Source organism: Helianthus annuus, chromosome 13 (assembly GCF_002127325.2).
Source record: "Helianthus annuus cultivar XRQ/B chromosome 13, HanXRQr2.0-SUNRISE, whole genome shotgun sequence".
NCBI classification, from domain to species: Eukaryota; Viridiplantae; Streptophyta; class Magnoliopsida; order Asterales; family Asteraceae; genus Helianthus; species Helianthus annuus.
This window is the reverse complement of record NC_035445.2, coordinates 99,801,482-99,828,870: the sequence shown is the minus strand read 5'-3', so window position 1 is coordinate 99,828,870 and position 27,389 is coordinate 99,801,482.

The following is a 27,389-nucleotide window of genomic DNA, read 5'->3' as shown; positions in this document are numbered from 1 at the left end:
TTATTAGAATTATTTGTTAGATAAAGGTTGTGATGTTGACTCATTGCAAACGGGTCAAATAATTGATATGTGAACATTAATGATGATGTCGCTAACACCCGTCTTGAATGGGTTGAATAATTAGAATGAATTGTGATAAGGAAGTTCATGTTTGCAAACCCATTGAAAAATGGGTTAGAGTAGGAGGAACCTTATGAAAAAGAATGGTTATGTTAGAGACTCGAATCGAACGAGCCATATGTGAAAGAATGTTGTAACCAATTTGGTTACAAAGGTAAAAGTGTCAAATTCAAAGAATGACTAGTAAGTGATGTGCAAATAAGTCATTGAGTATTAATTTGTTATGATTCTAGAACTCTAGTTGAATTATGTATAATTTGCTAATATTGTTCTTGTGGTTATGATTATAGGTAAAACTCAAGTTTGAAATGGTCATGCTTCGCTCGGATCGAACATCCTTCGAATGCCCTTCATGCACTTCCGTAATTTTTGTAAAAGTTGTTATTGGGTCAAAAACACTTTTGTTAAAATGGCTTATGCCTAGTACTTAAATCTTAAACTTTAAAATGCTTGTTATTTTGTAAATTCTAGATTGTAGTAAATGTTTAAAATGCTTACGGTTTATGTTATGGTTTTCTTGAAACGTGTCGTCAAAATTGTTTGAATGATGATTGTATGAAAGTAGGAAATCCTTCATAGTACGGAAGGGTCATGCCCAAATTTCGTTAAAAAAATAGTATGTCGTTACCTTGCTTTCCAAAGTTTAAAATTTACGGGCGTAACAACCAGGAGCGGTGGGCTCAACAACAGACGTTTGAGCAACAAATGGGGACGAATCTAAAACAGGCTCATCCCCCTTTGTTTAATTTTTTGAAACTTTTGACTGTTTATCCATAAGTCTGGTAAAAGTTTCACTTGTAAGACTATTTATTTGAAAAGCTACACCTTGTTCAAAATCTGTTTGTGACACTTGTTTTCGTAGGTAGTAGCTTAGAAGTGTTGGTTACAACAGAAAAGCATTATTATGAGCACTTTTTTTTATTTTTTTCACATTTTTCACATTAGTCAACAAATCAGAAAACAATGCTTATGATAAATTGTAATCAGATTTTGTTAAAATAGCATATCCCAAATACTGAATTTTTAAAGGTATCTCATTTGGGTACTAACACCTAATTTTATTTAAGTTTAAATCAATTTTACAAAATCTATTTATTTTTTTATTTTCATATTTTTATTATATCTCTTAATTAACATAAAATCTATTTATTTTTTTATTTTCATCTTTTTATTAAATTTCTTATTTAACATAAAATCTACTAGTTACACCAGTATTTTTTAAATAGATTTTTTTTTTAAAATACTAGCTATATAGTTTTATGTAAATTAAATATCTTACTCATTTTAAATAATGTAAACCTTACTCGTTTTCAATTTTGGATAGATATGATAGATAATAATAATAAAGATCTTTCATGTAAATAAAAAAATAGACATGTATAAAGCAGTTAGTTTTAAATAATGTAAACCTTACTCGTTTTCAATTTTGGATTCAACTAACATGTATCGAGTAAACTTTTCAATTGTGTATTTAATTTTTTAGATCGGAATTGTGCATATAATTAGTTTTATATTAATATGTATTTTATATCTCAGTAATCAATATAATAAATATAGAAACTGTATAAGTTCTAAAATAGTAAAATGTAAGTGAACAAAAACAATACTGGTATAACTAGTAGATTTTATGTTAAATAAGAAATTTAATAAAAAGATGAAAATAAAAAAAATAAATAGATTTTATGTTAATTAAGAGATATAATAAAGAGATGAAAAATATAAATAAATAAATAAATAAATAAATAGATTTTGTAAAATTGATTTAAACTTAAATAAAATTAGGTGTTAGTACCCAAATGTGTTACATTGATAAAATTAAAAAAAATGGAAGGGTATTTTAGTCATTATATTGATAAAATTAACTAATTTTGGTGTTAGTACCCAAAGGTGTTACAAAATTAAAACTATAAAACCTAAACCTGTTAAAAAAAAGTTAGTACCCAAAGGTGAAACTAGCTATAAACCATAGGGTCTATCTGTGTAATTAACTCTATCTTTTTATCACAGTTTTCTAAAACTTAATCAAATAGGTTATTTTGTTTTCCTGATTATTAAAAGTTACCTAGGTTAAATATTAGGAAAGAGATAGGTTAATAGATCTTAGTATCCACGGATTAATACTTGGGTACTTACCTAGGCTATACTATATACTGATAGGTAAGCTTGCCTAGAACGTGTGTAGCTAGTATTTAGTGTTTTTATCCTTAAAACACGATTGTGTTCTGTGTCAATTTATTTGTTACTATCAAAGCACGACAATCATCTACAATTTCATAATCTGAAATAGCTAACACATCTTGTTGCAACCCACTAGATTGCTCCACCTCTAAATTTTCTTTCCATTCCAACTGTAAAACCCTATGACCATTGCTTATAACATTACCTAGTGGTTCATTGAGCAATACATCTTTAATTTCCTCAATAACCAAACATGTAGCTGGTGGGAGTAAATATAATGGGTTCATTTGTTTAACCATATTCAGTATACATATATATAATCCTATGTTCAGGGACATATTTTAACAATTCCAATATATCTGAATCACAAGCTAGGCTACAAAGAACAGAATCTAACTACTATCCTAGGGTAAAAAATGGTAGTTGATAGTTGATCCTTTAGCATAACCTAAGATGATCATAGCAACATCCATCTCGTGTATAGGGAACTTATCACTGTCGAGTATATCAATGAAATTAACCTTACCATTGATGTATGTTCTACCTGGAGAAAGTGTAAACTTGCCACCATGATGCAATCTTGCGGAAAAGAGAGTAGGATACACTCCTGTAGTATAAAATTTTTGGCTTTAACACATAAACAAATTCAAACTTTAAGAACATTAGTAATGAATACTTACAATATATTTCTATTGGATCTGCATGTGTGTTGTGTGTCTTTTTATTTGTAAAACAGTTAATTAAATTGGGAAATTCAATCAAATAGCAATATCTAAACACATCAAACAAATTCACAGATGAACAAGGAATGATTACAAATGGTTCATTATATAAATCAATAGATGTAAAAAAATCAATAAGTACACAGTACTCCACCACACCAAGTGATCACACTTTCGCTAAGTTTGTATGCACTTCGGCTCTTAGTGTTAACAAATTACAAATATATTCAAAACTATATATAGGAGGTGTGAACTGCTAGTGAGTCATCATGGAAGCGACCTACAACAACTTCATTAAATGATGTAACTACCAGCAGTTGTGAGCCGCTGGATTGTTATATTGTTTCATTGAACTGCCGGATCTTCAGAGAAATATAGCAAACTACTGGATTTCTCAGAACAACTAGTTGTGACCCAGCTTTTTTGGAAATTTAGAACTTCTGCCTTTGACTTGCTGAATAGTGTTTGGGTTTTCAGCCTTTGACTTTGGTTGACTTGACTGTTGACCAACTCTTTTGATAAGCAACACTTGTTCTTTATAATCTTGAAGGCAATAGTTTGATGAAACAAGATTTGGGGCAGCTGTTTTGTGAGGCTTTCAGGGGGAGCGAAACTGCTGGAATTGAAGATTGTATTTTGATTTATTCAGGCAAGGATGATGGATCCTTTAGCTTTTGGCTTTCATCATCAACAGATCTTATATAACCCAACAATTTCATCAACCTTAAACTAATCTAAACTCTCTTGTATGTAGAATCCTTCACTCATTGCGTCTAAAATGCTTTAACCGTCTGCAATATGGGTTTGATCATTGGGTTTTGGTTGAATGATCATCTGGTAGAATTTGTAGTGTTTGTTCGTTTGATCAAGGTTTAATGGTTTTAATTGAGGATTTCATTTAATAAGGTGGATGAGATATTAAGGAGATACTTTATAAACGAATTCATAATAATACCCTCATATGATTTGTACTTTAGGGAATTTAACCGGGTTAGGAGGCAAGGACACCGTCTAATGACATGTGTTAACTTAAAGGACAACCAATATAAAAGGACACCGCCTGAAAGAACGGTCAAACATAAAGGGCGTAAAGTGTGATTTGGTCTAAAAAGGAATCAGATTTCATTCAATAACAAGGGACAAGGATCGTGTCACACTACCCGTCAACAAGATTTAAGTGTATGGGTCAAATTTTTTGAAAAGACTTTTATCATATTGGTTGTAAGGGGAGGGTTCATTAGGGAACATTAAAAAAATGGAGAACCGGGGAATACTCTTAAAAATTATATTTAATGTTAAAAATTATCAGCGTTTTCCTTATAAAAATGTTTAAAAAATATATATCTTATAAAATTAACTTAACATGTTAAAAATCACTTTTTAAAAAAAAAATTCAGCGTTTTCCTTATAAAAATGGGTAGAAACTATTTGAAATAAAAAATTTGTAAAAAAAAATTTTAACCTTTTTTTAACTGTTTTTTATATTTTTAGTTTTTGATTTTTTTTTTATTAAAAATGCTTTTACAAGTATTTATAAGGAGAAAGGTCGAAGTTTTTTTTTTAAATTGATTTTTTACATGTTAAGTTAGATTTTTAAAAGTGTTCCCCGGTTTCCCATTTTTTTAGTGTTCCCCAATGAACCTCACACTTGGTTGTAATATGGCTAAAGATTTTAAGTTGGATTGAATATATATTGGTTGAAGCCAAAAAGAAAAAAAAGATTCTTGATTTTTTTTATCGAACGATAATGGCGAATAGGTGAGGCATTGTCAACGGTTGGCATAGTTTGGTTTGTTAAGTGGTTCATTAGATTTGAAGTGGAAGATAGAAAGTTTTTTGAAGGAATCATTAGAGAGATCAATATCTTTTCTAAGAACAAGTTAATTGTACAGTTACAAGTGGGTGCATAAGAACACTTTAATTTATTCCAAAATATTTGTTAGTTTTTATATTTCAAAGGTGATCTCAAAGGTGCATATATTAGTACCTGATACTCAACTTAGTACTATAAAGTGTGTTTATTTACTTATATATGGGTAGGGTTCCAGCGTGAACAACCTCCCAAGAGTGAACTGCGTGAACAGATATGGACCCTTGATTTCCTTTTTAGTTGTTAAGGGTAGGATTGTAATTATATAAAAAATTAGATTTAAATCATTATTTAAATAACTGAATTAAGTTACATCTTTCCTAATTTAAATTCATTATCCACATTATGTTTATTTATTAATAAGATAATTATCAAAACAAACAACAAATCACCAGATTTCAATTTTAATTTTTATTTCAGTTTTCATCACCAGAATTCAAATTTTGATTTTTAAGATCCACGTAACCTTCATATTTCAACAGTATACACATGTGTACTTTGATATAAATAGAACAGTACACATGTGTACTCAGCATCGTACATATGTGTATAGTAATTCACAGGTGTACATCAACATTCAATACAAAAAAAAATCCGAGATATCACAAAAACAGACGATATACACCTGTGTACATCGCATTAAAAAGATGGCAAAATCAGAATACACATGTGTACATCGCATTTAAACAAATAATTATTTTAATAATTGAATTAAATTACATCTTTCATAATCCTTGATTTGATTTGTGAGAGATTTAGGCAATCAATTTAAGAGGATAATTGATTACTTGATTTGTGAAAGATTTATGCAATCAATTTAAGATGAAATTACACGTATACCCTTTTTGTATTTAATTAAATGGAAAAAACTAACCAAATAATTATCATCATGCCACTCACTTTAATCTCCAGATCATAAAAAGCAAGGGCCCAGATCAGTTCACGCAGTTCACTCTTGGGATTTTGTTCACGTTTGAACCTAATCCACTTATATATTAACAAAAGTGCATTTTTAGTGCAATTTTTATAATGCAATAATTGGATGAGAACATTGTGAAAAAAAAAAATTAATGGGCTTATAAGGCAGATCAGGGTGTATCGGCAAGCATCGTCGGGTACCCCCTACCCAATTGGGTACACCGCCGGTGGTGGTTCGAGTAGGGGGTTTCGGCTAGGATCATCGCGTGATACAAACCGAGTGGATTTGAATGTTTGTTTTTTTTCTTCAACAGTCATTTAACCTTTGGTATTAATAAAAGAGTGGATTTGAATGTTTGTTTTTTTTCTTCAACAGTCATTTAACCTTTGGTATTAATAAAAGAAAAATACCACATGCAACACTTGAACCTAGAGGGGAACACATGAACAGGTTTGTGAACGGAACCCGGTTCCAATAACCCAAACGGATACCGATATAAAAACTAGTTTGGTAGAAAATAGTTTGGTTAGGAACCAACACGTAGGTTTGAGAGCGGTTTGAATATATTCGCCCAGGAACGAGTTAAGCACCTGTTTTTCTAAACCCGAGTTTTTTTTTTTTTTTTTTTTTTTTTTTAATATTAGCCGTCTAAAACCATTTATATATAAGAAAAAAGATATATATGATACTCAGGAAGTTTATAGGAAATATATCAAATTATTTTTAAAGTTCAAATTAAATTGTTTTAAACATGAATATAAAATACCAAGAAATATTATAATTAAATATATTTAGTAAGTTAACTTGAAACATACATCTAGTTATAGAAATGTATAAAATCTAAATGTCTTTATACTTCAGTTGGTAAACTTTTATTAAGTGTTATAAATGTAGTATAATCCTGCAGCTGATTATGAGCTGTAAATAGAGGAATATTATATGTAGGCAGCCATTACAGAGTGTATGGCCATGTAAACTAATAGGAGAGAAACATAATACCACATAAAGTAGGTTTGGTAGGTAGTAGAGGTTTGTATGCCAACTCCTACTTGCCTTGTAATCATATAACTCCAGTTACAAGTACACTCACATTCATTGCATCCATCCATTGCAACAAACAGTTTCTTTTCTTTACTATAAGTGGATCTGTTACTTCTTTGAGGGGAAAAAATCCCTTAAGAAACTATGCAAAAAGTTACTTTTATTAGTATATTCCTACTTAGGGCCGGCTCGAAGGGTGTGCGGGATGGGCGACGGCTCAGGGCCCAAACCCATCGAGGGCCCAAATTTTTTTATTTTTTTATTAGTTTTACACTGTAAAGTTAGAATATAACATAATGAATCGAAAAAAATACTAAATTCAACACGGTGAAAATGCCAATTGAGAAGATTGTACAAGATGTTCAAGCTTAATCGTTTAACTGAATTAAAAATAGGTTAAAACGGAAAGCAATTGAATGGAGTATATGGTGCGAATCATCGTCTCTTTGCTTCTAGTGCATGGTGTTGTAGTTCTGTTTAAAAACATGTGAAGTATAGGTGGTTGTACGTCTTTGTGATTTCCTTGTATCATATTTTTTTAAGCAGCCTACTGATTAATATTAATATTTTATTAATTTCTGGTCGTTAAAAAATAGTATAACCCTACTAAAGTATACTAGGCACATCTTATCCTTTTTTTCCTTTCCTTTTTATCACAAATCTACTTGACAATTAGGTTATGGTAGTTGCTTTGACACGATTCTTAGCATCACCGGATGAGAAAACTCATTTTATTTTGGTATGCCTCCCATTTATTAGTGAAACACCATTGACTGAACGGTAATTAAAATATTTTAAACTAGAGTACAATAGGTTAAATCATCAGTCTAGCGTAGGTAATTTACACAATAAACTTGGCATTTGGTGAGATTAGCAACACTTAACACAAACTTAATATCTTATATATTCTAATAGCGGTTAGTGAAGCTCTAATAATTCTTTTGGATAAATCTCCACGTGATATTTTGGGCAATGTTTTAAAAAACGGTTTAAATCGGCCGGTTGAACCGGTTAAATCGGATGTCAGATGCTTGGCCGACACGAATCATACGATAAACTAAGAAAATGGCAAAGAAGTTGTCCCCCACCGGTAAATTGGGTTATACCGGTTTATACTGGACCAAAGGTCAAAATTTTGAACTTTTAATTTTTAGATCCGTAAAATAGGTGACTATTTACTTCTTAGTTAAAGTGTAAAACTTAGCGCCCACAATTGACAATCCACATCGATCAAACTTCTTCCTCACTCAAAGATGAAAAATCATTGGTTTTTCAAATTAAGTTCTTCAATTGATCATCCATGTTTACTTTCTTTTGACTTTTGTTTAATCATTCATGTTGTTAATTGTTATAGTGTTTGCTAATTCCTACATAATGGGTGTTTAATCATACATTTGGGTAATTTTTTGATTATGGATTAATTTTTGGAATATTTTTTATTGTGAAATAATATAGTTTTGGATTATTTTTTGAGTTGAAATTATATTTTATAGATTTATAGAGTTAATTAGTCAACATGGTTGAACCACCCGATACAACCCGATTCAACCAATTGAACCATTTATGAGTCTAACCCGATATGATTAAAATACCAGTTTTAAAACTATGATTTTGGGCATTCTTTGTCAAAATGCATAAAAGTTGCACCCACTATGAATATTTTTAATTATACTGCTATATGTATATTGGGAAAAGTTATTTTGAAAACATATTTGAGATATTTGAGATGAAAAAAAAATCAATTGTAACACTATTTAAACTTTTTTATAAAATTATTAAGGAACATAATATGTATATTTTCAAGCGTTTTTAGAAAAAAAAAAAAGCGTCAAAGGAACTTAAAACAATAAAATAAAATTCTTATGTAATAGGTGTGCCACATCATATTTATAAACAAAGTTGCCGTTGTTACTTATGTATCATATGAAATTTATTTTATTTTTTTAAATATTCACTCGAAGGTTTTTTTTTTTCATTTGTATTGCTTAAAACGCTCAAGAACATGTATATTACACGTAGTAAAACTTTTTATAAAAATGTTGGAAGTTGAGTTTCTTTGCTTGCAAACAAATATTGATTATCAAAATAATATTCACAAATTGAAAGTTATCATCAACAAATTGTTTTCAATGAACTGTGGAAGATTCAAAAGTTTTACAACTCGATCGACTTTACAAACTCCCCCTCTGCTGATCACACAAACAAATCAGTTTGTACATGAGAAAATGTGAAGGTGTGTGTGTGATGAATAAATCACTAACATGAGTTATATATTTATACACAAGTACGAAAGCTCTGCCATGAGATCAGCTGACGTCACCCTGATAGTGACATCTAATATTCCTAACAGAGAAGATTCTCAGATGTTTGCAAACATCTAAGCAATCTTATCATCTGATCTAGGCTATACTAAAACATTGATAAAATAAGTACTATTACATTGAATAAACACCGTCTAAGCTATCCACTGTTGCAGTTGTCCAAACATCTGTTTGGCCTAACAGATGTTTGGTCTTCTTCAACAGACCTTGGCTTGATTTGGGCTTTGGTCTTCAACAAATGCTAGCCTTCAAAAGTTGTTGTAGTCTTGAACAGCGATCCCAAGTCTTCATCAAATGTTAGCAAAGCTCTTGAACAGATGTTCTGAATAGGTGTTCAAGATTCACTTTCTTTTGGGAGAGTCTAGTTCGATCTTTTGCTTATTTCTTGATCAGTGGATAATGTTATGGCTCTTGAATATCATTTGTTCTTTTGTAGGTCCAACAATCTCCTCATAGAACAGATGATGCCATAACAGATAGTGAATCATCTGCATCCCTTTCAAGTGGAATATATCCGGTAGATTTTGCATATCTTCAATTTTAAAGCTCATGATGTTGTTTATTGAAGTCTTTTGCACTTCCCCATTAGCTTTAACCAGAGTCAATTCGTGACTGGCTTTATCAGCAAACCACTTTTGAAAATTTGAAGCAATGAGGTTTACTGGGAGTGATGTTATTGGAAAAGGTGAAGGGATTTGCATTCCCTTGACTTGACCTAAAGGATCAGCATGATTGTTGGCTCATCTCATTTTGTCATTGATCTCATGGTGCCATATTTAGCTGTTACCATCTCTTCCTTCATTCTAATTAGCTCTTGAGCTTTTATGCCAACAGGTTTTCTGCCTGCATCCCAGTTGGGAAGAAAGGGCTTGATGTATTGATTAAGTTTCATTAGCTCTATTCTGGTTATTTCTTCCAGCAGAGCCTCAATTGACCATCCAATGAATTGAGCTTTTGAATCTTTATAGGGCTTATTCTTCAAGATAAAGTCTAGATAGGTCTCCCTTAGATCCTTTTTGAGATCAGGGTTGCTAACTGGTTCATGAGATGCCTTTTGACTGACACTTTTGGAAAAATCTTCTAGCCTGTTCACCTTGGTGAATTCAGCAGACAAGATTTGTTGTACCTCTTTGTCACTTTTTCCTTTCTTTTGATAGCAACAATATTTTCAGCCTGTTTGATCTTTAAGTCCAGGTACTCTTGTACATTATTAGGCTTTTTATATCTTTTGAGGGAAGGAAAGGTTACTTAGCTCATGTCAGTCATGGAATAGTGTAACACCCTTCTTGTTATTATACGAATTTAATATAAAATACATTTTTAAAACCAAAATACTTCACTTCATTAAAAGATACAAAATAGAAGTTTTCATAGTGACAACTTACTAGTTAACTACTAACCAGTTTAACATCCTAAAAATCATAAATTAAGTGTTTGCTTCATAAACATTGTCTATCACAAAGTTAATTAAACACGGAAGCTTCAAAATGTGATGTTCGGTTCTTGTAAACATGCTTGATCGCCATCCGGGTTGAGTTCCACATCACCTAAGGTCAAAACCACATCAAATGTTAGTTTTGATAATGTTAAACTAGTATAAACAAGTTCTGAGATCATACAATTAAAAAGAAAACAAAAATTTCAGCTTTTGGGTCTGTCGCGCCCCGCGACAAACCACCCTAAAGCTTACGCGCCCCGCGAGGTCCTGTCGCGTGTCGCGCCAGGTCGAATGGATCCTTTCGCGTGGCGCGGGGGACACGGTTTTCCAGCAGGTGCAGGTTTGAGACCTGCATTTCCTGCACAGCTCTGAATTTCACAATTTAAACTTCAAACGCTCATAACTTTCGATCCGTAAGTCTGTTTTAGGCGATTCTTTTTCCTACACGTCTGTAATTTAATTAGCGACGTGTCTATTACATTTGTTATACCAAAATTTTAGTTTACAGACCGAATGACTAAAATCACTAATGTGTTTATTCAACCCACCAAGTTTGCACCAATTCTACTACCATTGCTATTGTAACCTTAAGGCGCATTAACCCAACATCCGGGGCTTACGATCACCGTCATTTCATTACCAAATCTATGGTTTCATTCTTCTGTGATCTATCATCGCCAAAAAAGTATTCAAAACACAATTTTACTACTTACTAAACAATTATTCAACCCGTTTGGCTCATTTATGGAATCCTCCATTTCTAATGACTACCAAACGTTTTCTAATCTAATTTTAACTCATTCAATCAAATAGTGAACATTGTCACCTCAACTAACACCAATCTTTATTCTAAAACACAACTATGAACGATTACAATATATAATTTGCATAATGTAACGGAACAAGTTACATACCTTCAAAGCACACCCTTCAAACGCGTGTCACCACCGGCTTGTCCACTTGACGCTCCGGTTTCCTTTCCTATAGAGTTCAACCACAAACCGTTTAGAACTCTTTGCTTAACATATGAAGCATAATTCGCCAAAATTTACAATTATGCGTTCTAGCTCAAATTTCCAGTTTTAAGCCTTCTTTTAGGCATTTTTACAAACACCTTAAGGGCATAATTTCTCACCATTTATAATCAAGTTCAATTCTTGTCATTTGCCCAAGATTAACATCATTTAGACAAAATCACATCAATTTTAACATCAACAGATCAGAAATCACTTCATAGAATTCAGATTACACTAGAACAATAATCATAACCCTAGTGTTTATCATGTTTCTACAAAACCCATTAATCACCTGGTGATTATCAATCTCACAAGTATTAAGCAAAATTTCAATAGGAAATCGACTAGGGTTTATCCCTAGACACTATTTCATTCCTATTTCACCCAAGCAACTATCATGCATCATAAATTTCAAGTTTCAAGTATTGATTCAGAATTTTAATTGAAATCATTCAACGAAATTTCACATACCTTATGATCCCTTTACTAAGGAGATCACCAATCTATACTCGGATTTTGTTTTGGAATCGATTTGTGCCTTCAATTTGTGAATTTTGTGTGAGTTAGGGTTTGATGGGAAGCTCCTGGATCGCCCCTGTGTTTAATTGATGCGTGTGTAGTGTAATATATTTTAGATGTATATTTTAAGCCCTTTTTACACTTTTAGCCAAGTTTTAAATTTATAAAACACGATATTCACTAACACTAAACACACATATGGGCAAGTGCACCCATCGTGGACGTAGTATAGTGTTGGTAAGATACCGAGGTCGTCCAAGGACACAAGAGCTTTTAGTACCGGTTTATCCTCAACGTCTAACCAAATCAAAATGTTAGAAAAGATTTTTTAAAACTAAGAAAATAAAAACTAACTAAATGCTGAAAAATAAAATAAAAAAAAAACAGATAGACAAGATGAATCACTTGGATCCGACTCGTGTATTAGTATAACCTTTGATTATTTTCGCACTTTTGCACTTGTTTAAGAGATTATCTTAGTTATTGTAGTAGGCCCCTCTTTTGAAGGCGACGCTACCCTCAACCCAGTAGTTTGAGTCATCAAGGATACAATCCTAAAGGGTCGGATTATTGAAAGATAATGAATTAAGTTATTAATGCAAATTATGGTAGGCCCCTCTTTTGGAGGTGACGTTACCCTCGACTAAGTAGTCTGAGTCAGCAGGGATACAGTCCTAAATAGCCGGGTTATAGTATTAATAGTAGTTAACTTATGAGGGGGTCAAAGAGTTTGGATCCCCGCCATCCAATACCTATGGGTATTGAAGGAGATCCTACTAAATTTGACCCAGGTCCCTTGCATGACCTCTAAACGCTGAACAAGGGCAAAACCCTTACCAAACCGTTCCCTTAACCCCCGACCAGGTAGCCAACATACCTCCATATAGACCGTGGAGATATGAATGGTGAAAATCTTTTATTTTATATAGACAGTAAAATAATGCCAAGACACCACAGACAAACGATAAGGAAGAATCACCTTCAACATAAGTAACTAGTTATTAAAGTCATTAATACAAAACCAAATAAAAAGTGCAAAAGATTAAAAATAAAAAGTATTATACTAAACACTTGTCTTCACCAAGTGATGTAAGAGACTTAGGCAAACATGGCCTTGATTGTCAAGAACTCTTACGATCAATCTTGGATCCCGAGACGACTCACACACTCTATGATGGACAATGGATGATGGTGGTGGATGATGGTGTTATGGTGGTGGTGGTGGTGGATGAAGTGTGAGAGAGTTGGTGTGCCAAGGGATGAGTTGCAATGAAACCAAGCACTCCTATTTATAGGCTGAACAGAGGCCTGGGCACGGCCCCGTGTTCGCTGGGCACGACCCCGTGCCTGTCTGACATTCTCTCTCTTCATTAATTGTAATTCGCAATTACAATTAATGCGCCTGTAGTACTTTCGCCACGCCCCCGTGTTCACTGGGCACGGCCCCGTGGTGGGCAATAGAAGCTTCTACTGGATTGTCTTTTCTGCTGCTTCTTGGGCACGGCCCCGTGCTGGCTGAGCACGGGGCGTGTTCAGTCTTCTGCCTTCTCTGTTTTGCTTGGGAGGATGCTGTCGAGGGGTCGGGCAATCCACTTGTGTTCCTTTTCTTGTATTTATGTTAGTTTTAGCTGTCTTTTTGCTTCTTTTGTTAATTTGAGCTCATTTAATCCTGAAAATACAAAAGGAAGACAAAAACACTCTTTTTCCAACATTAGTACTTAAAAAGGGTTAGTTTTATGCCTCATTTGATGTAATTTATTGTCCTCAAGCAAAACTCTTTAATATGTGGCTTACACTCCCAAATGGAATGGGTAGAAGAGAAGGTTTTGGCTTGTCATAGAGTGTCGGGAATCCAAGATTTTTATTGGGTTTTATTTTTATTTATTTACAATCCTATTCGTTATGATTTATTTAGAACGTTTCATAAGAGAAATTACTTATTTGGGCATAACATGCCTTTTTAAAATTCCATTTATATACAAGTTCACATACCTCACGGGAGAAATCACTCACACTCGGCCGAAGGTGTATTTTTAGTGAATCACTCGAGAGCGGCATGGAACTTATTCCTACCATAAGCTTGCCAAGCAATCAATCATCCTCCTTTTTAACTTTTAACCTTTGTAAATATCAAGAGGACTTTTTGGGTAAAGGCTTGGGCTAAAGGTGGGTAGTTGGGTTAGTGGTTAGTAAAAAAAGGGCGAAAATCGTAAAAAGCGTCGGTTTTCGTAAAACATTTTGTTTTAGTGACCTTTTATTCTTAATGAAGTATTTCTTCAAACAAGCTTTTGTTTTAAGAGCTTTGTTTGTTTATTTCTAACTTCATCGTTTTTTTTTTTTTTTACTCACACGAAAACCTAGCTTGTTACTAAAATAAAGGGTAAAAGTAATAAAGGGTTTTTTTTTTTTTTTTTTTTTGGTAGGTAAAAAGGGTTTTGGGGGTAAGAGCATTCACATTCTATCCATTAAAATATGTGAGGGAGAGTTTTTATATTATAAAGGGTATAAAAAGTGGTTGTGAGTGGAGGAGAGAGAAAATGTTACTGTTCATCTGTATATTTAAGGGGACACTGTTCATCCACTATAATTTTTTTAATATATATTGAAAGTGGTTGTGAGTGAATGAGAGAGAAAAATGTAATGATAATATTATTTAATTGAAAAGGAGAGAGAAAAAGTATTTGTTTTTAGTGAAAATATATTGATATAGGAGTTGTTTTTTAGTGGAATGTATGTATAATTTGATGAATTGGATGTGAATGCTCTAAGAAATGAAAAGATTTAGGCTCAAAGGGGTTAACTAGGGGGAGTTTTTGGGTAGGTGAAAAGAAAAATAAAAATAATGGTTTTGAAAGAAAAAGGGTTAGTCCTAATGTCTCTATCATTTACTTAATTGGGTTTAAGTTGGTAAGGACCGAGAATGAATTGTCGTGGCAAGTTCTAGAGTCATAAGAACCAAGCGGCTATTCACACAAGAAGCGAAAAATGAGCATTTAGCGTAAAGATGTATATTTGTATGCTCAATAAAGGCTCAAAACTCACTTTTTGTGGAAATGGGTTTTTTGTGTGATCAAGTATATATAATCGAATTTAAACTAAGCTTGTCATGCTGTTTCATAATTTTCTTATATTGGTTCTTTTTATCACGACGCTATCGGTTGTAAATTTGTAAAAATATAACCTTGTTAGTCTTAGAATTCCCAACTTAAACTTTAGACAAGTAAAAAAAATGAAAATTTTTTTGAAAAAAAAATTTGGGGTGATTAGCGGTTCCAATAGAGTTTTGTGTAAGGCTTGTTATTAGGATTTGCAAAATTCAAGGTTTTAGTATCCCCCCCCCCCACACTTAAATTACACATTGTCCTCAATGTGTCCCAAAAATAAATTTTTTAGGTTGATTGAATGTGTAACATGGTGTTAAAAGCAAAAATTTATGTTGCTGGCAGTCTGGACACGGCCCCGTGTCCATTGGACACGACCCCGTGGTGAACTACCAGTAATGAAAACTTACAGAAGATGGACACGGGGGCGTGTTAGCTAGGCACGGCCCCGTGTCTGGCGAAAATCTGCAGAAAAGTAAACAGACAGCAGGTCTGGGAGGTGAGCACGGGGGCGTGTTAGCTGGACACGTCCCCGTGTGGACAGTCTGTAAGCCTGAAAAATAGGTTCCTCCTTTCGGTTTCCCATCCTGGCTTCATGAGTGCTAATGCTTAGCACTCTAAGCCTTGGTTTGTACCTGTTTCATCACTAAATACCACACCAAGCAATACCAACATCCTAAATTACCATAGTTAATTGTTCAAAGCATAGAGTAAAAGAAAAATAAAGCAGAAAATAAAAGTAGTTAAGGGAAGTAAATTGTTCAACACTTAGCACGCAGGCCACAAACTGTTCCGGTAGATAAAGGGACTTTAACCTGTGGGCTTGCCATCAACCCGGTCCTGCTCCTCCAACCTCCTAGTCCATGTCCTCATCGCTGTCATCACCCCCATCCCCATGACCCGCCATATACTCCTGGATGCTGCCGATGTCGTCTTGTATATCGTTGATGTTTCATTCGATAGCTCCGACCCGGTGGTATGTATTGCTGGCAAGGTTGTAGGTGTTCCTGGTGCACATGAGGTTTTCCTGCAAAAGATCATGTAAACTTTGAAAGTTAGGAAAACCGCCTCCTTGTGAGGAGGATTGACCCGGATCACCATGGGGTTGATATTGGTAGTGAGGAGGTGGAGCGTGAAGAACTAGGGCTTCCTGTGGGTTCCATGCATGGCCTTGCATCCTTTAAAAGCTCACTGACCCGTCTTCCGCCTCATAAAGTAAGTTCATGGCTCGGCAGATGTGATAGTCAACTCGTCCCGAACATGGGCTCCTTTCAAAGGACCTAGGGATGCGCGTGAAGTGCTTAAAGAGGTGGTACACCCACCCTCCAAAGAAGATAGGTGTTGGAGCACGAGCAAGGCGGTTCAGATGCATGTTTCGCAGCAAGAGGTATGGAACATCGAGGGCCCTTCGGTTGTGGATGCAGTGAAGGACTACCAAATCTTTCAACCCCACAACGCCACTACTGTCGTGACGCTGGCTAAGAGAGTAGGCGAGGAGCCTATGAATGTAGCGATAGAGTGGATCCCTCAGCTTAGTACTCTTGTTGCTGCTAGGGTTGTAGATTCCTTCACCGATTTGGGCCCATGCGGCTTGACGTTCATTTTCATCCAAATCTCGTAATCCCCCGGTATTTTCCTCGTTCCCCGAATCTTCTTCCGTGTACAGTCCCACTATTGACCCGAATTGTACCATAGAGATTGAGTAATTCGTCCCACCACATCGAAATGCAACCCCTTCATTATCGAATGGGTCACACCTTGAAGTGAAGGTAAAAGTACTATAGAACTCCATGGTGCACTGATGCACCGACCGAAGTCGAGTGGTTAATGCAACTCTTAGTGGTCCCGTAACGATGTTGTTGAATCGGTCCAGTTGGTTTACCAAGGTTAACAGGTCCGTGCATGCTTGTCTGGGATACTCCTCGGGCCTTGTTTGAAGTAACTCGTATCTTGCCCTAGCGTCGAGCTCATTCGCGTTAAACCTTGTGAACTTCGACATCTGAAAGAATACACCAAAAGTTAGTGATGTGAGTAAAATGCAACATATAAATTACATCAAATGAGGCATAAAACTAACCCTTTTTAAGTACTAATGTTGGAAAAAGTGTGCTTTTGTCTTCCTTTTGTATTTTCAGGGTTAAAAGAGCTTAAATGAACAAAAGAAGCAAAAATGCAGCTAAATCCAACATAAATACAAAGAAAAGGAAGAAACGTGGCATGCCCGACTCCTCGACAGCATCTCCCAAAGCAAAAACAAGAAGAAAGCTGAGCATGGGGCTGTGCCCAGCTGAGCATGGGGCTGTGCCCAGCTGAACACGGGGTTGTGTCCAGCGGACACGGGGCGTGTCCAGCTCAACACGGGGCCGTGCTCCGCGAGCACGAGGCAGTGTCCAGGATGGTCAGTCCTAGCACAAAAGACAAAGTGGTAGAAGCTTCTATTGCCCACCACGGGGCCGTGCCCAGCGGACTCGGGGGCGTGGTCAGAGTGCTGCAGGTGCATTTATTGTAATTGCGAATTACAATTAATGAAGAGAGAGGGTGTCAGACGGGCACGGGGCCGTGTCCAGCGGACACGGGGCCGTGCCGAGGCTTCTGTTCAGCCTATAAATAGGAGTGCTTGGTTTCATTCCATCTCATCCCTTGGCACACCACCTCTCTCACACTTCATCCACCACCCACCACCACCATAACACCATCATCCACCACCATCATCCATTGTCCATCATAGAGTGTGTGAGTCGTCTCGGGATCCAAGATTGATCGTAAGAGTTCTTGACAATCAAGGCCATGTTTGCCTAAGTCTCTTACATCACTTGGTGAAGACAAGTGTTTAGTATAATACTTTTTATTTTTAATCTTTTGCACTTTTTATTTGGTTTTGTATTAATGACTTTAATAACTAGTTACTTATGTTGAAGGTGATATTTTATCGTTTGTCCGTGGTGTCTTTGCGTTATTTTACTGTCTATATAAAATAAAAGATTTTCACCATTCATATCTCCACGGTCTATATGGAGGTATGTTGGCTACCTGGTCGGGGGTTAAGGGAACGGTTTGGTAAGGGTCTTGCCCTTGTTCAGCGTTTAGAGGTCCTTCTTGGGACCTGGGTCAAATTTAGTAGGATCTCCTTCAATGCCCATAGGTATTGGATGGCGGGGATCCAAACTCTTTGACCCCCTCATAAGTTAACTACTATTAATACTATAACCCGACTATTTAGGATTGTATCCCTGCTGACTCAGACTACTTAGCCGAGGGTAACGTCACCGCCGAAAGCGGGGCCTACCACAATTTGCATTAATAACTTAATTCATTATCTTTCAATAATCCGACCCTTTAGGATTGTATCCTTGCTGACTCAAACTACTGGGTTGAGGGTAACGTCGCCTTCAAAAGAGGGGCCTACTACAATAACTAAGATAATCTCTTAAACAAGTGCAAAAGTGCGAAAATAATCAAAGGTTATACTAATACACGTGTCGGATCCAAGTGATTCATCTTGTCTATCTGTTTTTATTTTATTTTATTTTCAGCATTTAGTTAGTTTTTACTTTCTTAATTTAAAAAACATTTTTCTAACTTTTTGATTTGATTAGACATTGAGGATAAACCGGTACTAAAAGCTCTTGTGTCCTTGGACGACCTCGGTATCTTACCAACACTATACTACGTCCACGATGGGTGCACTTGCCCATATGTGTGTTTAGTGTTAGTAAATATCGTGTTTTTATAAATTTAAAACTTGGCTAAAAGTGTAAAAAGGGCTTAAATATACATCTAAAATATATCGCACTACACACGCATCAAGTTTTTGGCGCCGTTGCCGGGGACACAAGGATTTTAAGAAAGCTTAAAATCAACGGCCTAATCAGTTTTTCAAAACCTTTTTAAAACGCGCGCAAATTTTTCCGCATTTTAGTTTAGTTTGCATTTACAGTAGCCTGAACACGGGGCCGTGCTCGCTGAACACACCCCCGTGCTGCATATTTTTAGTTAGATACCCAGATACAGAGTCTGAACACGGGGCCGTGCTCACTGAACACGCCCCCGTGCTCAACGTGACCAGTAACTTTAATTAAAACGCCCAGATACAGACCCTGAACACGGGGCCGTGTCCAGCTTCTGTTTCCGTCTTATTTTTGTTTTCTGGTCCCGAGACTCAGTTGTAGTCTGCTGAGTGATTCTTATGGATCAATAATCAGGAGGTTACAACTACACCTATGATGAGGATGATTATAGGGGTAATTATTGCGCTAATTGTCGTAACACACGCTCGGTTCAATATAATAACTCATATCAACCATCCAATTCATACAACTATTATGAGGAGCCCAGGTACGAGCCATCAACTTCATACACATCCTATGAAGACCAAAGGTATGAACCTCCTCCCTCATACTCATATTTTGATGAACCAGGGTATGAGCCTTCATACTCATACTTTGAAGATTCAAGGTATGAGTCACCACCTTCATATTCTTATTATGAGGAACCATGGCGTGAACAACCCACCTCATATGAGTACTATGAAGAACAAAGTTTCGACCCTTATCCATCATATACTTACAATGAAGAACAATGGTGTGAACCATCTACTTCATATGAGTACTATGAGGAGCCAAGGATCGAACAACCGGATTCAAGCTTTGAGGATCCAAATTCTTTTTCTCTCACCGAAGTAACCAATAGGATATTAGAACACATTAAAACTATTGAACGTTATATGAAAGAATCTCGCGCAAGGGAAGAGGAATCCCGCGCAAGAGAAGAATTAAACTGTAATAATAACGTAGAGATAGTGGAAAATGTAAAAATGGAAGAACAAGAAAGTGAAAAACCGACACATGAGTTAAACAATGAAAAAGGTGAGGCCGATAATGTTAAAATTCAAGAAGAGTCTAATTTTGAAGAAATTAATCTCTTGTCACCTTCTTTCGAAAATCATTGTTTAGTACCAACTCATGCTAAGTTTTTAAAAGAGCTAAACACTAGCACTAAAATTGAAGAAATGGTAAGTGTTAAGTTAACTAATGATCAAACCTCGCTAATAAAAGAAGATCCTTTTGAAATTAACATTACACCGGCTCCATGTTTCTTTCAAAATTCCTTTATTAGTAATATCACCATTGATAAAGATCTTTGTGTTAACATAATGCCTAACTACATTTTCGAAAAATTAAGTATTAGTGATTTTTCTCCACTTCAAATACCCATTTTTCTATCCGATCGGAAAGTAATAAAATCAATCGGTGTAGTTGAGGATTTCTTGGTTCAAACAAATCAAATAGTTATTCCAACCGACTTTGTCATCCTCGATGACGCTCCTCTAGTCTTGGGAAAACCTTTTGTAAAAACTCATGACGCTTTGAAAAACCGGAAGTTTAATAATCTACCTCTTCAATTAGGGGCATTCAAAAGGAGCATAGATCTTGAGCGCCCAATGAAATATCCTTTTGGCAATAATGACCCCCTAATTGAAGATGAGCCTAAACCACCCGATAAGGAGGGTCTAGCCAAGGACCCTTATAAACGTGGCGCACCACGGAGGCATTCCGCGGAACTATCCTTAGTTTTAGATTAGTTTAACTTTTATGATTTCTAGTTTAGTTTTAATTTTCAGGAATAAAACACACTCGGGATGGTGAAGGATACTAAGGGAAGCTTGAACCAACACCCCATGCACAAAAACAGAGCCTCTCGACAATTTTTCTTCATTACTGCAAGTTCAGCACGGGGTCGTGCTCACCCAACACGCCCCCGTGCCCAAAAATCTGCAGAAATGCCCAGTTCAGGTACCTGGACACGGGGCCGTGCTCACTGAACACGCCCTCGTGCCCAGCCTTCTGTTTACTTTTGGTACTGGCAGTCTGGACACAGGGCCGTGCTTAGCCAACACCACCCCGTGTTCAGCTACCCAGTAACATAAAATCTTGTTTTTAACCCACTTTTACACATTTTAATCAACCGAAAAACTTATTTTTGGAACACATTGAGGACAATGTGTAATTTAAGTGTGGGGGGATGCTAAAACCTTGAATTTTGCAAGTCCTAATTACAAGCCTTACACAAAACTCTATTGGAACCGCTAATCACCCCAAATTTTTTTCAAAAACTTTTCGTTTTTTTTTACTTGTCTTGGTTTAATTTGGGAATAACAAGTTCTAAAAAGGTTATATTTTTACAAATTTACAACCGATAGCGTCGTGATAAAAAGAACCAACATAAGAAAATTATGAAAAGGCATGACAAGTCTAATTAAAATTTGATTATATATACTTGATCACATTAAAAACCCATTCCCACAAAAGTGAGTTTTGAGCCTTTATTGAGCATACAAATACATATCTTTAAACTAAATGCTCATTTTTCGTTTCTTGTGTGAATAGCCGCTTGGTTTCTTACGACTCTAGAACTTGTCATGACGATACATTCCCGGTCCTTACCAACTTAAACCCGAGTAAGTAAATGATGGAGGCATTAGCACTAACCCCTTTTTATTTCTACACCATTATTTTTCTTTTTTTTTATACCACCTACCCAAAATCCCCCTAGTTAACCCCTTTGAGCCTAAACCTTTTCATTTCTTAACCCAAAACAAACACTCTTTTTCCCACCAAAACCCCTTTTTCATTTTAAATCCTTTATTTTAGTAACAAAGCGCGGTTTTTCTTATGACTTCCTTATCACAAAAAAAAAAGAGAAAAATGATGATAATAATGAAGCCAAAAGAAATAAACAAACAAGGTTATCAAAAAGAACTTTGTTTGAAAAATTGCTTCATTAAAAAAAAAAGTCAAAAAAAAAGTCTTACGAAAACCGACGCTTTTTACGCTTTTCGCCCTTTTACTAACCACTAACCCAACCACCCACCTTTAGCCCAAGCCTAACCCTTCACCCAAAAAGTCCTCTTGATATTTACAAAGGTATAAAATTAAAAAGGAGGAGGATTGATTGCTTGGCAAGCTTATGGTAGGAATAAGTTCCATGCCGCTCTCGAGTGATTCACTAAAAATACACCTTCGGCCGAGTGTTGAGTGATCCCCCGTGAGGTATGTGAGCTTGTATATAAATGAAATTTTAAAAAGGCATGTTATGCCCAAATAAGTAACTTATCCTATGAAACGTTCTAAATAAATCATAATGAATAGGATTGTAAATAGTATAAAAATAAAACCCAATAAAGATCTTGGATTCCCGACACTCAAAGACAAGCCCAAAACATTCTCTTCTACCCATTCCATTTGGGAGTGTAAGCCACATATTAAAGAGTTTTGCTTGAGGACAAGCAAAGATTCAAGTGTGGGGGTATTTGATGTGAGTAAAATGCAACATATAAATTACATCAAATGAGGCATAAAACTAACCCTTTTTAAGTACTAATGTTGGAAAAAGTGTGCTTTTGTCTTCCTTTTGTATTTTCAGGGTTAAAAGAGCTTAAATGAACAAAAGAAGCAAAAATGCAGCTAAATCCAACATAAATACAAAGAAAAGGAAGAAACGTGGCATGCCCGACTCCTCGACAGCATCTCCCAAAGCAAAAACAAGAAGAAAGCTGAGCATGGGGCTGTGCCCAGCTGAGCATGGGGTTGTGCCCAGCTGAACACGGGGTTGTGTCCAGCGGACACGGGGCGTGTCCAGCTCAACACGGGGCCGTGCTCCGCGAGCACGGGGCAGTGTCCAGGATGGTCAGCCCTGGCACAAAAGACAAAGTGGTAGAAGCTTCTATTGCCCACCACGGGGCCGTGCCCAGCGGACACGGGGGCGTGGTCAGAGTGCTGCAGGTGCATTTATTGTAATTGCGAATTACAATTAATGAAGAGAGAGTGTCAGACGGGCACGGGGCCGTGTCCAGCGGGCACGGGGCCGTGTCCAGCGGACACGGGGCCGTGCCGAGGCTTCTGTTCAGCCTATAAATAGGAGTGCTTGGTTTCATTCCATCTCATCCCTTGGCACACCACCTCTCTCACACTTCATCCACCACCCACCACCACCATAACACCATCATCCACCACCATCATCCATTGTCCATCATAGAGTGTGTGAGTCGTCTCGGGATCCAAGATTGATCGTAAGAGTTCTTGACAATCAAGGCCATGTTTTCCTAAGTCTCTTACATCACTTGGTGAAGACAAGTGTTTAGTATAATACTTTTTATTTTTAATCTTTTGCACTTTTTATTTGGTTTTGTATTAATGACTTTAATAACTAGTTACTTATGTTGAAGGTGATATTTCCTTATCGTTTGTCCGTGGTGTCTTGGCGTTATTTTACTGTCTATATAAAATAAAAGATTTTCACCATTCATATCTCCACGGTCTATATGGAGGTATGTTGGCTACCTGGTCGGGGGTTAAGGGAACGGTTTGGTAAGGGTCTTGCCCTTGTTCAGCGTTTAGAGGTCCTGCTTGGGACCTGGGTCAAATTTAGTAGGATCTCCTTCAATGCCCATAGGTATTGGATGGCGGGGATCCAAACTCTTTGACCCCCTCATAAGTTAACTACTATTAATACTATAACCCGGCTATTTAGGACTGTATCCCTGCTGACTCAGACTACTTAGCCGAGGGTAACGTCACCGCCGAAAGCGGGGCCTACCACAATTTGCATTAATAACTTAATTCATTATCTTTCAATAATCCGACCCTTTAGGATTGTATCCTTGCTGACTCAAACTACTGGGTTGAGGGTAACGTCGCCTTCAAAAGAGGGGCCTACTACAATAACTAAGATAATCTCTTAAACAAGTGCAAAAGTGCGAAAATAATCAAAGGTTATACTAACACACGTGTCGGATCCAAGTGATTCATCTTGTCTATCTGTTTTTATTTTATTTTATTTTCAGCATTTAGTTAGTTTTTACTTTCTTAATTTAAAAAACATTTTTTCTAACTTTTTGATTTGATTAGACGTTGAGGATAAACCGGTACTAAAAGCTCGTGTGTCCTTGGACGACCTCGGTATCTTACCAACACTATACTACGTCCACGATGGGTGCACTTGCCCATATGTGTGTTTACTGTTAGTAAATATCGTGTTTTTATAAATTTAAAACTTGGCTAAAAGTGTAAAAAGGGCTTAAATATACATCTAAAATATATCGCACTACACACGCATCAGTTAGCACGAAACAGTGAGATTTTTTAAAAGAAACTGCAAACAGTGGGCTGGACACGGCCCCGTGTTCAGCGGGCACGACCCCGTGTCCAGACGTCTGTTACTCAAAAACCTCATTTTTCGTCCCGGTCCCGAAAATCTGAAAATTTTTACACAAGTAGGTGCGGTTTCCCCCGAAAATGAAACCCCAAGTGCCGTTTTTCCCAAAACAACCCGTTTACCCTTTCAATTTCATCTTTTTCGGTTTAAAAACAAGGGTTTGAGGTTTCAGTGAGAAATCGGGCAAATCTATCAACAATACAAGTGTATTTACTTCCCATTACACTAATTTAATCTAATAGTAACAGATTATATCAAAAATTTGAAGTTCGATCCGGATGAACTTGAAGAACCCTAGATTTTCCCCCAAATTTTTGATGTTTAACTACATGCAAGTAACTAATCTAACTACTAATGATGATAGAATCATACCTTGATGTTGTTAAACGTGGAGGTAACGTTGGAAATCTGCGGAAAATCGCCTTGAACTAGAGCGTTTTCGGCAAAACGGGGCGTGTGCAATGAGGTAACTGTTATGAAAAGAGGGTTTTATCCCGACAGTTGCGTCGACACGGCCCCATGTCCAGCGGACACGACCCCGTGCCGAGCAAAAGTTTAATTTTTTTTGTGCTCGTGTGAGTGCCCATTTTTCCGAAAACATGGTTAGAAGACTTACCGGTTTCGATGTTTACTCACTTGTTCGTAACATACCGGGTATGATGTGGGTGCTTTTCATTCGTTAACCGTTTGAAGCGAGATCTCTTCCTCCTCATCCTCAATGGATCCTCGGTAGAGTTTCAGCCGTTGGCCATTGACTTTAAATGGAATACCATTTCGAGCTTTAATTTCTACTGCACCGTGAGGAAAAACATGGGTGATGGAAAAAGGTCCTGACCACCTAGATTTTAGTTTACCAGGAAATAATCGAAGTCATGAATTAAACAACAGAACTTGGTCTCCTACTCGAAATTCATTAGGCTTAATATATTTGTCGTGTAAATTTTTCATTCTTTCCTTATAAATTTCGGAGTTAGAGTATGCATAATTCCTTAATTCGTCTAATTCATTCATTTGACAGAATCAATTTTTACCTGCAGTTTCTAAGTCTAAGTGTACGCTTTTTATTGCCCAGTAGGCCCTGTGAGCTATTTCTACTGGCAAGTGACAACTTTTTCCAAAGACGAGCTTATATGGGGTTGTGCCTATAGTGGTTTTATAAGCAGTTCGAAAAGCCCATAAAGCATCATCTAATTTGTCAGCCCATTCCTTTTTATTTAAACCTACGGTTTTTTCAAGTATTCGTTTTAAACCTCGGTTAGTCACTTCGGCTTGTCCATTTGTTTGAGGGTGATACGCTGTTGAGACCCGGTGATAGACCCCATACCTTGTTAAAAATTTTTCGAGTTGATGATTGCAAAAATGGGTACCTCTATCACTTATCAAAGCTTTTGGTGTTCCAAAACGAGAGAATAATTTTTTCAGAAATTTTACCACTACTCTTCCATCGTTTATTGGAAGAGCTCGGCCTCTGCCCATTTAGACAAGTAATCAACCGCCACAAGTATATATTTGTTTCCTTTTGACGGTGGGAAGGGTCCCATGAAATCGAGCCCCCACACATCAAAAATTTCACAAACGAGAATGCCATTCTGAGGCATTTCGTTCTTTGAAGAAATATTACCTGATCTTTGGCAAGCATCACATGTCTTCACAAGATCTTGGGCATCTTTGTAAATGGTTGGCCAATAAAATCCTGAATCAAATACCTTTCGTGCGGTACTAGCGGCACCATAATGTCCTCCGTATGGACCTTCATGACAATGACGGAGAATTCTTCGTGCTTCACTACCATGGACACACCTTCGGATGAGTTGGTCGGCACACATTTTGAAAAGATAAGGGTCTTCCCAAAAGTAATGCTTTACATCAGCGAAGAATTTCTTTCTTTGATGATGCGGCCATCCTTTGGTGACTATACCGCTAGCTAAGTAATTAGCATAGTCGGCATACCATGGTTCTTGTCTGCTCTCCACCATTTCCAAGGATTCTGTGGGAAATTTTTCGTTGATCTGTTCGTCCCTGGTTGCCTCCAAAGCTGGGTCTTCTAGGCGTGAAAGATGACCTGCAGCAGTGTTTTCTGCTCCTCTTTTGTCTTTGATCTCAATGTCGAATTCTTGGAGGAGTAAAATCCATCTGATCAAACGGGGTTTTGCGTCTTGTTTCTTGAAGAGGTATCGGATGGCTGCATGATCTGTATAGACTACAGTTTTAGAAAGAACAAGGTAAGAACGGAATTTATCAAAAGCAAATACCACAGCTAGTAACTCTTTTTCAGTAGTTGTGTAATTTTCTTGTGCATCGTTAAGTGTTTTACTAGCATAATAAATTGGGTGGAAATGCTTTTCTTTTCTTTGTCCCAAGACTGCTCCAACAGCAAAGTCACTTGCATCACACATGATTTCGAAAGGAAATTTCCAATCAGGGGCTATCATGATAGGTGCATTGACTAGCATTTCCTTGAGGGTTAGAAATGCTTGATTGCATTCCTTGTCAAAGATGAAAGGTGCATCTTTTTCAAGTAATTTTGTTAGAGGTCTTGAAATTTTCGAAAAGTTCTTGATAAACCTTCTATAAAATCCGGCATGCCCTAGGAAACTTCTGATTGCTCTAACGGAGGATGGTGGAGGTAATCGAGAAATAGTTTCTATTTTTGCTCGATCAACTTCCATTCCTTCGCTTGAGATTTTGTGACCGAGTACTATTCCCTCTGTTACCATGAAATGGCATTTTTCCCAGTTAAGGGCGAGGTTAGTTTCCTCACATCGGGATAGCATTCGTTCAAGGTTATCGAGGCATTGGTCATATGAGTCTCCAAAGATAGAAAAGTCGTCCATGAAGACTTCCATTGTCTTTTCTATCATGTCATGGAAAATGGCCACCATACAACGTTGGAATGTTGCAGGTGCATTACATAGACCGAATGGCATGCGT